This window comes from Canis aureus, chromosome 22 (genome assembly GCF_053574225.1).
Source record: "Canis aureus isolate CA01 chromosome 22, VMU_Caureus_v.1.0, whole genome shotgun sequence".
In the NCBI taxonomy this organism is placed as follows: domain Eukaryota; kingdom Metazoa; phylum Chordata; class Mammalia; order Carnivora; family Canidae; genus Canis; species Canis aureus.
In genome coordinates this window covers 33,006,758-33,025,682 of record NC_135632.1, presented here as the reverse complement: position 1 = coordinate 33,025,682, position 18,925 = coordinate 33,006,758, and the positions used below count along the sequence as shown (strand labels likewise).

Below are 18,925 nucleotides of genomic sequence, written 5' to 3'. Positions count from 1 at the left end.
TTACTCTTTTAGCTGAGGGGCTACATTCTGATGATATTTGATCATGGTATCAGAAAAGAATACATTCACAAAAAGACTGAGAAATTCTCCTTGCTCATAAAATGGAATAACCAAATTAAAAAATACTTCAATAAAATAATATGCTATCTTATTATCCGATTTCAACTTCACACTAATCCAGTAATCCTCATTTTAGTAGTGAAGAAAATGTACAAGTAACCTGCCCCAGGTCATTTCTTTAGTGTCGGAGCCCTGTTTGGAGACAAGAAATAAAGAAAGAGAAAGAGAAAGAAAGAGGAAGGGAGGGAGGGAAAAGAAGAGGAGAAAAGAAAAAAAGAAAAACATAAAATTAAGAACCTTTAAATAGACTTCCATATCAGCTCTACCCTATCCTCCAAAAAGAGTCTTTTGGCATCGATTTCTGTAAAAATTAAATTTACTACAAAAGATAATTTAAGTACTTCTATTAATTAACAGTGTCAGAGCGCCAGTATTAGAAGTTACCTTAATACTGTCTATGTTGTCAAAATAATTGGATCAAAACTTTCCTTTTATTTATTCCATTAGCCCAGCTAAGTTATAAGGACACCCATGATAATTGCCTGTAGCCTTCTTGTCTATAGATTTTGTGGACTTAAGATACCTAGATTCCAGTTTTATATGTAAAAGTTAAACAACTTGGGATTTCAGAAGCAACATAAAAGTCAATACCCATCTAACAGGAGTTGCAGATAGGAAAAAGATTGAATTAGAAAGAGAAGTAACTTCAAGAAATAAACAGAACAAGGTTTCCAAGAATATATGGGTTTTCAAATTGAAAGGGCCCACAAAGTGTCTAGAAGGGAAGTTTAAAAAAATTTTTTTAAAGACCAATACCCAGAATATTGTGGTGACATTTTAGAAAACCAAATATAAAAAGAAAATCCTAAAGCTTTCAAAATATGTAAGTAAATAGATAAGCAAATACATATCAATCAGATGGCATAGCATCCATCACTCTAATACTGGGTGTGGGAAAGTAATAGAACAATATTCTGAAATTAAGTTTGACCTGTAATTATTATGTAGTATTTTAATAATAAGGGAAAATATTTTGTAATATTCAAGAACTCAGTAAGTTTGCAAGCCATGAACTCTCTGGAAAAAAGTGTCTAGACAACATGCCTAAAGCATAGACAAAAAACAAAAATAAACCTAAAAGATAATGCAGTATGATAATAGCAGCCGAGAGACTGTGAGGAAAGGAGAGAAGGAAAAGAAGTAAAGACATATTAAATTGTTTCAGTTTTTGAGGGAAAGAAGCAGATGTTGGACAGGAAAAATGCAGAATTTAATATGCATATTGATAGTTTTTAATATTATTCTTCCAATAGTAGAAAGGAAAGTGTATATAACTTTAATAATCTTCCTTAAGCAATACAGAAACAATAGGATCTATTAAAAAAACAGACTGACAAATTTGTCTAAATAAAAATTTAAAACTCTTGTGGGCAAAGAAACCATGAACACTGTTAAAATAGCAAGGAACAGACAAGCTTCCCACTTGGAGAAAATATTTGCAAATCATATGTCCAACAAGTGATTTATATCCAGAATATATAAAAACCCTCAGAAATCAAATGTAAGAAACCAAACAACCCAACGTTGGTGGACAAATTACTGGGGTACCTGGCTGACTCAGTAAAGTATGAGACTCTTGATCTTGGGGTTGTAAGTTCAAGCCCCATGTTGGGTGTAGAGACTCGTTAAAAACAAAATCTTAAAAAAAAAAAAAAAAAAAAGAGTGGAAAATAATGAGTGAATTACTTAACAGACACTTTAACAAGAGGATTTGCAAAAGACAAATAGACATCATTAGGCATTAGAAAAATGCAAATTAAAATCACAAGATACCACAGCATATTCATTATTTTTTAAAAGATATTATTTATTCATGTGAGAGAGAGAGAGAGAAAGAGAGCAGGGGCAGGGGAAGGGAGAAGCAGACTCCCAGCTGAGCAGGAAGCCTGACTTGAGGCTCTATCCCACAACTCCAGGATCATGACCTAAGCTGAAGGCAGACTCGTACTGACTGAGCCACCCAGATGCTCCCACAGCATACTTATTAGAGTAGATAAAATTTAAAAATACAATACTAAATGCTGAGCAGACGCAGCTTATGCATTGATGGTGGGAATGCAAATAGTAAAGCCTCTTTGGAAAACAGTTTGCCAGTCCCTTATAAAGTTAAACATACACTACCATTAGAACCAGCAATCTCATTGCTAATGAGTTACCCAAAAGAAATAAAGAAGCCCACCTAAAACTTGTGTGTCAATGTTTACTACAGCACTGGTCGTAATAGCCAAAATCTGGACATAATACAAATTTCCACCAACAGTAACATGGATAAGTACATTGTGATATATTGATAGTAAGGCATACTAGACTAGAATGAGCAAGAATGACCTGCAACTACATGCAATGATATTGAGTAAGGGACAGATGGGGCCAGGTAAGGAGAGAAAGGTAGGGGGCTACGGGATCAGGCTCACAGAAATTCCAAAAATTCTGAGGTATAAAGAAACCAGAGGTAAGGGAACAAACCAGACCACTCTGCTAATGGTGTGGGGGGGGGGGGGTCTTTTTTTATGACAGTCACCTGTGACCAACAAAGAATAACCAGAATAACTTCTAAAAAGAAGTGAGTCATTAAAGTCATTAAAGTCATTAAAGATGTTATTACCATTCCTTACTCAAACCAAGATATCACAAGAATGATAAGGCCATAAGCTCCCTGGTCAGTTCTAAATAAGACTGCAGTGGATATTGTAGGCCTCCAAACAGCCAGTAAACATGTAAAGGGACTACCTACTAATAGTCTACTAATATCTATTCTCATATTTAGGGGAATACAAACTAAAGCAAAAATGACATACATTTACCCATAAGATTGGAGAAAATCATAAAAACTTTAACAATAAATATTTTAGGAGCATATGGGGATTGTGTACTCTTGCATGCATATTGGCATCTGCACCAATGGGTTCAGCCTTCTTGAAGAGTAATTTGGCAGTATCCTTGTGTTTAGGAGTGCACACCACTTGACCAATCATTTCCACGTGTAGGTGCCTGCTCTTCCTGCATAAAGAAGCATGACAGGCTGTCTACTACATCCTCATTTGTGATACCAGAAAACTGGAAACAATGGGAGAGTCCCAGCCAAGCAAATTTTGAAACATTCCTATTATGAAATTCTGCATATTGCATATTCTAAAATATAATGAGCTGTGTACCAACATAAGGTATAGTTTTGTTTTGTTTTTAAGATTTTATTTATTGACTTGAGAGAGGGAGAGCACGTGCATGCATGCAGGGTGGGAGGGGCAGAGGGAGAGAGAAATTTAAGCAGGTGGCACACAGTGCAGAGCCAGATGCGGGGGCTCAATCTCATGACCCTGAGATCAGGACCTGAGCTGAAACCGAGAGTCAGACTCTTAACTGACTAAGCCACTCAAAGTATGAGTGGCTTCGGCACCCCGAAGTATTTTTGAGAAGGGTATCGTAGAACAATATAAATTATATAATTTATTTTTAAGATATTTATATATGTAGGTATAGTAAGATAGAGAAACCTTTTTTTAAATGTACAGAAAAGAAGAGCAGAGATATGCCCTAGACTGTTGACAGTGATTTTCTCTTGGGAAGAGAGTGAGAATGGATGGAGGGAAAGATATGTTGAGGATTCTCATGTGTTTCATGCTCTAGGTTCATTATAACTTTTTGTATGGAAGCTTTGACAATGGTAATCTGTTCTTGTATTATTTGAGCCATTTAAAAAAATGTCCCCAAAATGTAGATTTAAAAATAAATACACTGCAGAAAACATATAAGGTAGAAAGAAAACTAGACACAACAGTTAAGGTAAACTTAGTGACAGCTGATTTATATACTACAAATAGGTTAATTATAACAATAAATACAAACAAGCACACTCCCACATAAAATGTGGGCTGTGTGAAATAATAAATTCAACAGTTGGCTAGATAAACAGACACGACTAAAATAAAATTCTTAATTTTATTTTAATAAAAATAATGACAGACAATGTAGGGGAAGATGGAGGCAGCTGCAGCGATTGGTAGGTTGTGACAAGTGCAGCCTGTGGACCCTGGGCATGCTGCTTTAAAAGGCAATGCAGCAAGTCAGGTGATGGGCTTAGAATCAGGGCAAGCAGCTGAGCACTGATTGCCTTACTCTTAGGGTCTATGTCTCACAATTACACTGTAGGCATTTGACTTCGAGGACACCTAACCCTGTAAGAACACCATAAGAGCAGAGTTACAAAAGCATAATGGTAGCACTAAAGAAAATCATAATCACAATCACAAAAAGCACTTAGTTAACACCAGGATCATAGTAAAGAATTCGGAGAAAGGAGCTAGTTGTTAAATGAAAATATTAAACTATAAATAAGAATAAAAATCCAACAATACTGGACCTATATGTCCCAAACAACAGCTGTACATAAAAATAAAAACTAAATTTAAGAAAAATAATAAATGAAATTAGAGAGCTAACTACTCCACTATAAAATGGCAAAGTCTACCATTTACTGAGTTTTTCTAAGTGTCTACGACTGTCCTGAGCACTCTACATACATTACCTCACTTAATTCTCACATGAATTAATTCCACCAGGTAGGTGATGTTTTAGTTCTCCATTTCACAGATGAGGAAAGTGGGACTTAATGAAGTGGGGTGCCTTTGCCACAAAAACCCAGTTGTGTACTAAGAGGTGAGGCTGCAGCTCTGCCTTGAGTCTCTCTAGCTCCAGAGCAGATACTCAACCGCTCCATTATGTTGCCTCTCAATATGAAATAGTCAGAATGTGAATAATCAATAAATAAATTAATATAAGAAATCGCAGAGCTGATCAACAGCATCAATCAGATAAAAAATAGAGTTGCAAAAGATAAAAGAATAAATTATTTTTATGTAAAGATCTCATAAAAATGTGTATTATATATGAAGACAAAAAGAAACTGGAATATCTAATATTCCACAATATTTTAAAAAATGAAATTAGAAGTGTAAGCAAAATTCATATCAGCTTTATTGACAACAGCCAAAAACTGAAAACAACCCAAATGTTCTCTACCTGGTGAACAGATAAGCAAACTGTGATGTATCCATGACATAATGAAGTACCACTCAGCAACAAAAAATGAGCATTCTATTGACACACACAACACATGGATGAATCCAAAAAATATTCTGAGCAAAAGAAGCCAAACACAAATGATGAATACTGTTTGATTGTATTTATATAACATTCTATAAGAGGCAAAACTATAGCAACGGAAAACAATGGCTCCCAGGAACAAGAGGTAGGATATAGAATTGGCTACAAAGAAGCACAGAAAACCTTTTAGAATGACAGAAATGGTTCATATCTTCATTATGGTGGGTGTCACACAATTGTATATATTTGTCAACACTCATTACATTTTATGGTTTAAAGGTGTAAATTTTATATACAGAAATTACATCTAATGAACCAGAGTTTTTAATTGCATGCAGACATTTAAAGCTCCATAGCCTATAAAATGTTAAGTGCTTCAATACTTCCTACGTCAAGAAAAAAATTCCCTATGTAATAGAATATTTTGAAATGACATTTCCATATTAACATTGAGTGTTCCCAGAGCAGTGCTTAGAATAACATTTATTTTTCTAGATTAATGAGAAAGAAAAATCCAATTCTGGATCAAATTGGATCAGATCCAATTCTGCCCAAAAAGGGAGAATAAGCAAATTTCTTAAAAATGGTAAAATGTGGGGTGAGAAAAAAGATATTGGCAATGAATAGAAATTACTATTTTAAAGTAAAGATAATATTCTAAACTATATATTAGTAATTATTATCAATACTCCATGGATTGCTGAAGTATGAAATAATAAAGTGAAAAATCACAAAATAAAAAACATACATAAACCAACAGGCTAGTCACTGAAGAAGTAGAAACAGATGCCTGGCTAGCTTAGCAGTTGAGGGTCTGCCTTTGGCTCAGGGTGTGATCCTGGAGTCCCAGGATCGAGTCCCGCATTGGGCTCCCTGCGAGGAGCCTGCTTCTCCCTCTGTCTATGTCTCTGCCTCTCTGTGTCTCTCATGAATAAATAAATAAAATCTTTAAAAATAATAATAAAAATTTTTAAAAATTGTGTCCCCAAAAAACAAAGGGCACTAATGGAGTTTCTAAACTAGTATTTTAAAATTCCAAAATACAACTTATTCCCTTGTGCTACCCAAAGTATTACAAAATAGAGAAAACAACATGTAACTCAATTTGTTTTTATGAGGTAAATGTGGTTTGGATGATAACAGCCTAAAGGCACCATGAAAAACCTAAATAATAACTCATTCTCACTTTTGAACATAAATACAAAAATCCAAAATAAAATCTAGGATACAAGATGTGAGTTTAGAAGACCAAGTCTGCAGTGGGAATTGGTTCCAGTAAGGGGGCGAAGGCACACACCAGAGGGTGTAGCCAATAAAACGTTACAGCAAAGACATGACCGGCTTCATCCAAACCTAGACGCTTGATTTAGGCTTTCTTTTTTTATCGTATTTCATTGGCCAAAACTTCTAAACAGTGCGATGTAAATGGGCTTTCTTGTTCTTGGTTTTAATGAGAAATGCTTTTCCATTCAAAGTACTGAGTGGATTGCTTTTAAAAGGGGGGGGGGAGGGAAAAAAAGGGGGGGAGAGGGAAGAGATAGACATTTGTTAAGAAAAATAAACCAAATTTTGGAAATACGGCAGAAGGATGACTGTACGTCTTTTTAAATCCTACCAAAGCTTTATTCAACAGCCCCTACCCCTACTTCAGATTTTATTTTATTCTCTAATAGAATGTAGCTTTTTTGATTTATTATTTACCATTGATACAGGCTGAGCCTCTGTGTAGTTACATGTTAACTTGTAGACTCTAGACTTTTGTCTGGTGGAGATGCAAATGATTCTTGTCCAGGACAAAAGATAACCCCAAAGGTTATAGTTTGATTGCTCCACAGGGCATGAACCTATTTTGCTGTAATATAGCAGACTTGCCTCAGCATGCCTTTCCCCACTGACAAATGCTCTGTGAACTAGCCCAGTCATCCTGCTGGTTTCCTGTGTCAAATAAATCTTTGACCCATCCTCAATATACATTTGGACAAAAGTCATGTCTTTAACTTTTCAAAAATTATGCATTCAACAAAGAATGACACCAGGCACCACCTAATTGTAATTGTACTAAGAGCTATGAAAGAAAGGGGGATAGCTTATCCTGGACCAGGGGTTCTGAAGGAAATGGTGCCTTTATAAACAGACGCCTGGAGGCTGACTGCACTTGCCTGAAACAGAGATGCAGAGAACTGTTGCTAGGGTCCTTGCTAGGGTCCAGGGAAGAGGCTAGTCTTTCCTAGGGTGACTTTACAACTGCATTTGAAGATTCCCAAAGCTGCAGAAGTAATCAAAAAATTATTCTCCACAATTGTTGAAGCAGATTTGTCTTGTATGTCTACACCAAAGCAGTCTTCAAAATAAAAATGATCAATAATAAAAAAAGATCAATAATAATGATAAAAGAGTATCTACTATTGACTCAATTTATTTACAATATTCTACTCATGGTACTAAATACTTCCAGTGAATTATTTTCAATCCTCATGACAACTCTACAAGCCAGTTACCATTATTTCTCATCTGTAAAATTTCCATTTTAAAGATGAGAAAACTGAGGCTCAGAGATGACGACATATGCCCAATGGTACCCAATAGGCCTGCCAGGCCTTAATTCGTTGTTCTCCCGCCTCTTCCAAACGTATTTCTTCAAGTGTGTACTACTGCATAATGGGAAAGGGGTGCATTATTTTCTTTTTTTTTTTTTTCACATATCCCTTGCAGCTTAAAACATCACGGCAAGAAGGGAATGGTTGGACAATTCCCTTGTGAAGGGTGCTGTGGTTCAGTGTTTACACTTGCTGTTCCTGTTCATTTCGTAAAGCTTCCTGCAGCAGTGATTTGAAAGTGAAAAGCAGGGTTTGCTCAGAATGGCTTTTCAACAATAAAGAGTGTCTTGTTGAAAACATGTTTACTCCATGCCTCTGCTTTTAACTACTGCCCAACACAGCTCCCTCTCTTGCTTTTCTCTCATCTCTAAGCCTTGAGCACTTGTCCAAAAGCTTTTAGCCCAACCGAGTGGGCAAAAAGCCTTCACTACCATTTATCTTGCAACTGGTTCTGAGTTTCTCTCAAGTGTTTGTTTAACTATTTGGCCAAGGATTGAGAGCCCTATTGTGAGCAGAGTCCATTTGCCTTGATTATGTGTAAGCTTTCCAGAGTTTGCTGATTGGTTTTTGTTCCTTTTCTTTCTCCATTGGTACTTCCTGCTTTTAAACTGAGGATTATACAAAAATGCAGTTTTCCAACTACCTTACTTAATCTTATATTCAAAGAGAATACAAGTGCCTTCTTTATTTACAGAAATATTTTCCAAGTGATGCAAAAAGATATTGAATTCTGTCCTGGGTCCCTGTGGCTTGGAGTCTCATACAGCCATAGCCCCTCATGAATTTGTCTTTCTTTTTTTTTTTTTTTTTTAATTGGTGTTCAATTTACTAACATACAGAATAACCCCCAGTGCCCGTCACCCATTCACTCCCACCCCCCGCCCTCCTCCCCTTCCAACACCCCTAGTTCGTTTCCCAGAGTTAGCAGTCTTTACGTTCTGTCTCCCTTTCTGATATTTCCCACACATTTCTTCCCCTTCCCTTATATTCCCTTTCACTATTATTTATATTCCCCAAATGAATGAGAACATATAATGTTTGTCCTTCTCCGACTGGCTTACTTCACTCAGCTGAATTTGTCTTTCTTAATATTGAATAGCATACAACAAAATCACAGAATTCTAAAATATCTGAACAAAAGGCCTCTTAGAGATCATCCAGTCCAACTTCTACATTTTACACAGGGGAAAAGTAGGCAGGTGAAGTGCCAGTTCTAAGACCTCCAAGTACATTAATATTTACTTTGTATTCTATATTTTGCCTTCCCAATTGTATACTCTTTGAGAAAAGAGACCTCTTACTTAAACTTCTTTTATACCCCATTTGCTTCATATATCAATGTGTGTAGTAGACATTTAGAAGGGATAGGGGCATGAGTGTTTTAAAGGATCTTCTACTCAAGAAACTTTACCCTAAGCTGCGTGGGATTAGATCCAACCCATAAAGGATGCACAGAGTTTTAAATGAAATAGAGACCTAGAGAAATTTCATCCCAGCTTAATGGGTCCTTTGGGGGAGACTTTGGATTTTACTCTCTTTAGTCCATATGTAGTACCTAGATACTCTTCTAAAAATTTCAGACAATACATAATCACACAGAGTAAAATATAAAAGAACTCCAAATTTCCTTCCCTTTTTTACTTCCCACCCCAGACTAAGTCATTGTAATATAGCGTGCTGTTTCAGCCCTTTTCAATATACTTCTATACATGTGTAGAATTTGTCTTTTTTTACATAAATGAGACCATGCTTTATTCGTTGTTCTGAAACTTGCTTTTTCACTTAAAAACCTATCTTGGAGATTTTTCTATATCAGTACATATGCATGATATTTCATTAAATGGGTGTAGCATATATTACTTAGCCATTCCTCCATTAATGAGTCCTGAAAGTGATTGTAATTTTCTTTACCATAATGAACAACACCACCTTACATGAGTATTAATTCAGAATGGATTCCTAGAATGACATTGGTGGGTTGGTGCTCACTTCCTCTGAGTGAATGGATCAAAGGTAGCAGAATGATCCAAACCCAGTACCTTGACAGATACAGCCTTGGACAAATCACTCCAGATTCATGGTTGCCCCACCTAATTCAGAGAATGGCACAGGTTCAAATGAGATAAAGTTATGAAAAGTCTCTGGAAACCATGAACGGCTATATAAATGAAAGCAACTGATTAGTCAAAGATAGCAATATATGTTACGCATCAATAAACCACACACGTGGCTGCACTGCATGCTGCATATGGAACACCTTACTGATTTCTCAGTATCCTTTTCTGGGTTGTGTGTAACTCCCCTCTCCCGACTCCTAACATGTAGTTCTAGTTCTAGCACGACCAATTAGAGCACCCAGTGGTTGTTCTGATAGATGGCATGTGACTTCCACAGGCCAATGAGGGCTTTGCCCTGGAGTCTTCAAATTGGCCCGGGGGAAAAAAACCATTCCTGAGAATGACATAAGCAAGATGGCTGAATGTAATCATCCCTTGCATGTAATCCGCCCTCAACAACAATAATTTGGCATCTACCCATGGATAAAAGTACCTTCCTGGAAACTTTGGGATCCAGGTAGGAGATTGTGAAACCCTGTGTAGGCCAAAGCCCAGGAGAGCTGTTTTGAGAAGGCAGGCTTGTACCCAGGCTGCTGACTTGCCTATGATGGTCCTAGCTTCAGAAACAGAAACTACTCTGAACCCCTGAGACCTTGGTTACAGCTCCATTTGGCTTTGGGTCTGTCACCATTACCGTTTGTCAAGGAAATGGGGAAGAGTCATGCTCACTCGAGCAATGGGTAATAGACATATCGACCTCAGACCTGGCTATAGATACTGCAATAATCTGTGAACTGGCTCCAGCCCCTCTTGGCAGTAACTCAAGAGCCCCTTGCCCTTCATTGCACTGATGAACAGACATATGGATCTTGGTGCTGGTTGTGGACTCTGAAGTGGTCCAGACACCGGCTCCGGTTCCTCTCAGTCAAGGTCTGGGAGTCCCTGGAAGTTAGTCTGGCAAAGTTGGCCAGACTGTAGATTCTGAAGGGGCCCTGTATTAGGACCCCACTCAGCTTTAGTCCACTAGTTAGCCTGTTGGCATAGGGGCCAGGCAGGAGGCACTCACCTCTGTACCCACAGACATCCTGAAGAGGTGCTCTACTTAGCTCCAGCACCTCCAGTCATCGTCATGGACCAGTCCAGCATACCCAGGGAATCTGGCAGAGGACACACTCATCTGTGGCTTCAAAGCCAAATCTGCAGAACTCAGATTTGGCTGTAGAACCTGGAACAACCCTGGGGCTCAGTTCCAGCCCCTCTCAGCCACTGTCCAGGGGTAGTCCTGCCTACCCAGGAACCCATGCAGTGACCATGCAGCAGCCCTTCCAGGGACCTGGTAGGAGCCACACCTGCTGTATTCCTGGTAAGAGGCAGCCTGTCAGAGGACCCAACTATGGACCCTGAAGCAGGCACTTTTCCCAGTGCCACTCTACTAAACAAGGTACCAGAGGCACCATCCACCCGGGGACAAGAGAGGATCCATACCCATGCAAGCAGCCTGTTACAAGCCCACCAACTGATCCTGGCTGGATCTGCAGACCCCACTGCAGATCCAGCCAATAGTCTAGAAACCCACTCCCACCCAGTATGACTATTATTCTGGAGGTGATCCCATTAGCCCAAAAAACTGACTGGAGAAAGTCTTTACCTGTTGGGACAAGTCTGTAGAGAATGGAAGAGGCATTTCTTCCTTCAAATGCACAGACACTAAGGTAAGGCTGCATGGGTCAAGAAGAACCACGCAAATAGGACATCACCAGAGGAAACGAATAAAGTTCCAGTAAATGACCCCAAGGAAATGTAGATCTACAAATTACCTGCCAAAGAATTCAAAGCAGTCATCTTAATGAAACTTAACAAAATGCAAGACAGCACAGATAGAAAAGCAGACAAAATCAAGAAAACAATATATGAACAATCAATAGAATAAATAAAGTGAGGAGACAACTATAGGATGAAGGAAATATTAGCAAACCATATATTTAATAAGGGGTTAATAACCAAAATATATAAGGAACTCATACAATTCAATAGCAAATAATCCAATTAAAAATGGGCAGAAGACCTGAATAGGCATTTTTTAAAAGAAGGCATACTAATGGCCAAGAGATACATGTAAATATACTCAATATCATCCAAAAAATGCACATACCTGTTAGAATGGCTACTTTCAAATAGACAAAAGATAACAAATGCTAGTGAGGATATGTAAAAAAAGAGAACCCTGGTACACTATTGGTGGGAATGAAATTGATGCAGCCATAACAGAAAAGAGTATGGAAATCCCTCAAAAAATTAAAAATAGAAAGGTGTACATGCACCCCAATCTTTATAACAGCACTATCAACAGTAGCCAAACTATAGAAAGGGTCTAAGTGTCCACTGACTGATGAATGGATAAAGAAGTTGTGGGGGTTGTGTGTGTGTGTGATAATACTTAGCCATCAAAAAGAATAAAATCTTGTCATTTTACAGCAATGTGGACAGAACTAGAAAGTAGAATGCTACATGAAATAAGTAAGCCAGAGAAAGACAAATACCATATGATTTCACTCATAAGTGGAATTTAGGAAACAAAACAGATGCACGTGTGGGAAGGGAGAAAAAAAGAGAAAGGAGGAGGCAAATCATAAAAGACTCTTACCAATAGAGAACAAACTGAGGGTTGATGGAGGGACGTGGGTGGGAGATGGGCTAAATGGGTGATGGGTATTAAGGAAGGCACCTGTTTTTATGAGCACTTATTATGGGTGTGGCATGTACATGATGAATCACTAAATTCACTAAATCCTGCAACCAATATTACACTCCATGTTAACTAACTTGAGATTAAAAATTTGGAAAGAAAGAAAAAAATTAAAAATAGAACTACCAAATGATCCAGCAATCCTACTTCTAGGTAGATATACAAAGGAAATGAAATCACTATCTCAAAGAGGTATCTGCACCCTATGTGTTCACTGCAACATGATTTACAATAGCCAAGACACAGAAACAACCTAAGGATTCACTGACAAATGAGTAGGTAAACAAGATGTGGTGTGTGTGTTTGTGTGGACACACACAATGGAATATTATTATTCAGCCATAAAAGAAAGGAAATTCTGATATTTGCAGCAATATGAATGGACTTTGAAGACTCTGGAATAATTCAGAAGACAAATACCGTATGATTGCATTTACATGTGGAATCTAAAACAAACAAAGCCAAATTCATAGAAACAGAAAGCAAAATGATGACTTCCAGGAGTGAGGGGGAAGGAGAAGTGAGGAGATGTGGGTCAAAAGGCACAAACTTTCAGTTATAAGATGAACAAGTTCTGAGGATCTGAGGCATACCATGGAGACTACAGTTAACAGTACAGTATCATAGACTTGAAAGCTGTTAAAAGAATGAAATATTCTCACTACAAAAAAAAAATGTAACTATATGAGGTGATGGCTGTGTTAACTAGCTTTATTGTTGTAATAATTTCACTATATGTATGTGTATCAAATCAAGTTGTACACCTTAAATATACACAGCCTAACATGTCAATTATAACTTAATAAGCTGGGGGGGCGGGAAATATATCCCTCTCTGAAGCTGAAACTGAGATGCGGTGTGGTGAGCCAAGACTGGTGGCCGTGTCTCCATCTGTGTTGGGGAAGTCAATCTGGATGATAGAGAAATGCATGCCCTGATGGCATTTAGGGGCCTGGTTCTGGTTTCTGAGCCATGGCCTCACCCTGAGGCCTCTTTCTCAGGGCACACACACCTTTTAATACATTCCTCCTTTTGCCTAAATGGTTTGAGGTAGGCAGCAATAACCTGTAATTAAATTTCTGCAAAGTCTTGCCATTTCTATCACTGGTTCTTCTGTGAGCCACTTTTTTCCCACCCACCTGTCATGAAGCAAAAGGTTGTTCCTGGTGGAAGGATGAATTTGATTTGGTGGGAACCAGATGGTCTATATATGACCATCTTCAGCTATAGCAAGAACGAAGCTATTTCTATTTTCCAAACTTCAAAATCTACTTGCACACTCAAAATTGAACTCTGGTTCTCACAAAATGATTACCATCATGACATTTTCTAGAAGAGAACATTTCTTTTTGGAGAAGCAGCTCTGGCCTTGAACTTCCCTCTGTCCTTGCTGTAGGGTATGTTTAAATATACTTTAAGAAGAATTAACAAAAGGAAGCTTTGTCACCATTTCACCTTTGACCTTTTCTTCAAATGTTCATATTTGAGTGCTAATTCTGTGGCACTAAGAGAAAGGTTTTGTCACTTTTATGCTAAGACCGCTGAATTGTTCTTTAGTAAAAGAATAAAATAGTAGCAGCTTGCTGGTTAGAAGGGAAACACTTGTCTTTTGGAGACACAAAAACCTGGATTTAATAATCCCATCTACATAACATGAAACAGATTTAAAGTTAGTGTCTCGGGTGTCACCTGCCAGCCGCCGGCTCCTGCGCCTGCTCTTCGGCTCCCTGCCCGCTCCAACCAACCGTGCTCTCCGCCCTCGCCCGCCCTGCCGGCGCCGCTCTCCGCCGCAGCTTCAGCACCTCGGCCCAGAACAATGCTAAAGTAGCTGTGCTTGGGGCTTCCGGAGGAATTGGGCAGCCCCTTGCGCTGCTTCTCAAGAACAGCCCCTTAGTGAGCCGCCTGACCCTCTGGATATTGCTCATACACCCGGAGTGGCCGCAGATCTGAGCCACATCGAGACCAGAGCAACCGTGAAAGGCCACCTCGGACCTGCGCAGCTGCCGGATTGCCTCAAAGGCTGCGATGTGGTGGTTATTCCAGCCGGAGTCCCAAGAAAACCAGGCATGACACGGGATGACCTGTTCAACACCAATGCCTCAATTGTGGCCACCCTGACTGCTGCCTGCGCCCAGCATTGCCCCGAGGCCATGATCTGCGTCATTTCAAATCCGGTCAACTCCACCATCCCAATTGCAACGGAGGTTTTCAAGAAACACGGAGCTTACGACCCCAATAAAATCTTCGGGGTGACGACCCTGGACATTGTCAGGGCCAACACTTTCATTGCAGAACTAAAGGGTTTGGATCCTGCGCGAGTCAATGTTCCTGTCATTGGCGGTCATGCCGGGAAGACCATCATCCCCCTGATCTCTCAGTGCACTCCCAAGGTGGACCTTCCCCAGGACCAGCTGACAGCCATGACTGGGCAGATTCAGGAGGCCGGCACGGAGGTGGTGAAGGCCAAAGCTGGAGCAGGCTCTGCCACCCTGTCCATGGCATACGCTGGAGCTCGGTTTGTCTTCTCCCTTGTGGATGCAATGAATGGGAAGGAAGGAGTTGTCGAATGTTCCTTTGTTAAATCCCAGGAAGCAGACTGTGCCTATTTCTCCACACCATTACTGCTGGGGGAAAAGGGCATCGAGAAGAATCTAGGCATTGGCAAGATCTCCCCTTTTGAAGAGAAGATGATAGCAGAAGCCATCCCCGGGCTGAAGGCCTCCATCAAAAAGGGAGAGGAGTTTGTGAAGAACATGAAATGAAAGGGCAGCCAGCTGGCGTTCTGTTTCCCTGACTTATGAAGGCATCCTGTTCCTGCAAAGCCATCTCCTGCCCTCATGTTTCCGTTGCGTTAACCACCAGAGTCATGTTAACGTCACCGCCCCTTCCAATCGCAAGTCCATCAATGTGTGCATCAATAAAAGCAGGCTTCCATTTTCAAAAAAAAAAAATAAATAAAGTTAGTGTCTCTCTTCAAAAATATCTGATCTGACACTAACCTGCCTCAGTGACCTTGAACAAACTAGCTTTTAAAATTCCATGAGTTTCAGTTTCCACATCTGTAAAAAATTTTTAAAAGCTCAGCTTATGGTTATTGTGATAATTAAATGAAATTTTATATGTATACTGTATATATTAAACTATCAGCACAGTGTCTGGAGCATATTATGTGTTCAATAAATGATAAAAATCACTAATTATTGTTAGTAATGATTCCTAACACTTGAATACTTAAAAATACCAAAATTTTCATTTTGATCCCAATAAGAATCATAGATAATAGAAGCAATGAGTGTCCTCTCCACTTTAGAGATGAACAAATTGAGGTTCAGAAAGGATAAATGGTTTACCCAGGATCACATTTCTAACTAGGAAACAGCAGATCTGAAATTCAAAGCAAGCCACTCTGGATCAAGATCCCTTCTCCCCAGGTGTGTGGCTAGCTCGGTCAGTAGAGCACGTGATTCTTGGTTTTGGGGTTGTGAGTTCAAGCCTCATGTTGGGTAATAGATTACTTTTTTAAAAAGTCTTTAAAAAAAAAAAGACCCCTTCTCTTGCCCTGTGCAAAACTACCTTGCATTTATGATAAAAATTAATAAATAACGGGGCGCCTGGGTGGCTAAGTTAATTAAGTGTCCATCTCTTGGTTTTGGCTCAGGTCATGATCTCATGGGTCATGGGATCAAGCCCTGTGTAGGGTTCTGTGCTTAGTGAGGAGTCTGCTTGAAAATTCTCTCCCTCTGCTTCTCCCCACTGTGAGACTATAGGGAAGTAAGGGTAGAAGCAGTGAAACATGATGGGAGACCATTGCAAGAGAGAGAGGAGGATGGTTTTGCCCAGGATAATGGTAGTACAAAGAGTAAGAGAGTGGCCAAATTTTGGATAGATTCTTTCTCGTTACGAAAATTTTCAAACATTATAAAAGCAAGGAGAGTAATGCAGAAAATTCCTATAAATCCGTCACCTGGATTCAGTAATTACCAAGATTTTGTCACATTTGCTTAACTATTTGGGGGGGGGGGGGGCTTAAGTGTTTTAAAGTAAATCACATACATCATATCATTTCACTGCTACATATTTCATACAATACACAGTTCTTTAAAAATAGGAACATTTACAATTGACAGATAAATAGATAAAGAAGATGTGGCATATAGATACAACAGAATATTAGATAACAAAAAATGAAAAAAATGTAAAAAAATGAAATCTTGCCATTTGTAACAACATGAATGGAACTAGAGGATATTATGCCAAAGTCAATCAGAGAAAGACAATTATCACAGGATCTCACTCACATGCAAAATTTAAGAAACAAACAGAGGATCTTAGGGGAAGAGTGGAAAAAATAAAACAAGACAAAATCAGAGAGAGACAAACCATAAGAGACTCTTAATCATAGGAAACAAACTGAGGGTTCCTGAAAGGGAGGGGGGAATGGGGTTACTGGGTGATGAACATTATAAGGAGGGCATATGATGTAATGAGCATTGGATATTATATGCAACTGATGAATCACTAAATTCTACCCCTAAAACTAATAATACACTATATGTTAACTAAATTTAATTTAAACTTTCAAAAATGGAATATTTCTTACATAAATGCAGTTACACTAACACTTTTGTAGTCTTACTATTAGACTAAATCCCTCCCTAGCTCCAATATCTTTAAATATGTTGCCTAGTATTTACATTTTCTCTTCCAAATAAATTTTATATCAGTCCCAATTTAAAGGTTAGGAAATGGGACACCTGGGTGGCTCAGCGGTTGAGCATCTGCCTTCAGCTCAGGGCATGATCCCAGAGTCCTGGGATCGAGTCCCACATCAGGCTCCCTGAAAGGAGCCTGCTTCTCTCTCTGCCTATGTCTCTGCCTCTCTCTCTCTCTCTCTGTCTCTCATGAATAAATAAATAAAATATTTTTTAAAAATAAATAAAAGTTAGTAAACTAACATTTGGAGACTGTTGGTAATTTTCCTGAGACCCCATGATTAGTATGGAGTGGTAGTGACATCTAAAGCCATACAGACCAATTTGAAAGCCCAAATTCTAGCCATTACATCTACAACACCACCTCCACATTTAGCTTATGAAGTGGCAAAAAGAGCTCGATTAAATATCAGTAAGCCCTGGGCTCCAGGCATGGCTTTTCCAGAGACAAGTGCTTGGGTAACTCTCTAGACCAAGTTACCTCATCTATAAAATGGTTACAAAAATAATTTGTCTCAGGACTATGAATGAGAAGTCACTATAAATCGTGAAGCATCGACTCTATAAAAGCCCACCTACATTTAAGATTTTTGAACAGTAAACTAGGCTATATTTTTCTGTGCAAATTTATTTTGAATCTCTTTTACTGATACTCTGTAAAATCAGTAATCACTAATCTCTTTCATTGGATATGGATTAAGGGATCTTCAGGAAAATAAATTTGCCTTTCTTGAGATCAAAATGCAAGTAGATGGAATACAGTCACTGAAATTATTTTGCCCTTTAGAATAATATAAAAAAATATTCTGGAATTTATAGGATCCCCAGTATTGCTCCAAGATCATGCTCAGTCAGTCCCACACTCTACAGGAAGCCCACTAGCAGATGAGCTGAGCCCAAGAGAGGAAGAAAAAATTACACAATGTAAAAGCAAATTCCAGATGTGCAAAGCAGATTGGGAAATTATGAGTAAGAAGTTCAAATGTTTTGGAGTCTATGTCTTTAGAAAAACACCTAGATGGTAAGCCCTAGCTGTGGCTTTCTCATAACAGAGTTAGACTAAGCCAAACAGAGAAAACCAAAGTATCTGACAGTTGATCTAAGCCTGCATTTCTTCATTTATTTCTTTCCCAACATTTGCTCAACCAGAAATATATGGGAAACTATAAAATAAATCATAAAAGTAAAATAAAATAAAGATTAGTTTTTCATGGTCCTCAGTATAGAAAACAGAAATGTGTGGACTGTTCTGGCCTGAGTATAATTAAAAGATGGATTTACTTATCCATATTCTTACTTCTGTCTCATTTTCCAGAGTCAGAACCTCAGCCAAAAATTCAGGTGCAAATTACTTATTAAGGAAATCCTCCTAATAGAAACCTGTAAGAGAGTGGGGAAAATGAGCTGTCAATGATCTCACAAACCTGAAATTTACAACTATCAAGGTGGAAGGGGCTTGAGTAAATATTCTCAGATTTAATTTGGACCTCTAAAGGATTATACCCTAAGAGTAAAGTTGTACTTAAATAGACCAGACTTTATAAAAACTGAAATTCAACCTCAAATCAACTCAATGACTGAATTAAAACA

The 18,925-nt window shown here is 38.6% G+C and overlaps 1 long non-coding RNA gene and 1 pseudogene across 1 annotated transcript in view; one reads left to right on the top strand and one right to left on the bottom strand.

The window, feature by feature from the left end:
* LOC144293990 (uncharacterized) overlaps nt 1–18,925 on the bottom strand; it is a 72,759-nt gene that overhangs the window by 38,264 nt on the left and 15,570 nt on the right. The gene's annotated exons all lie outside the window — the stretch shown is intronic.
* LOC144294353 (malate dehydrogenase, mitochondrial pseudogene) lies at nt 14,554–15,582 on the top strand (annotated as a pseudogene).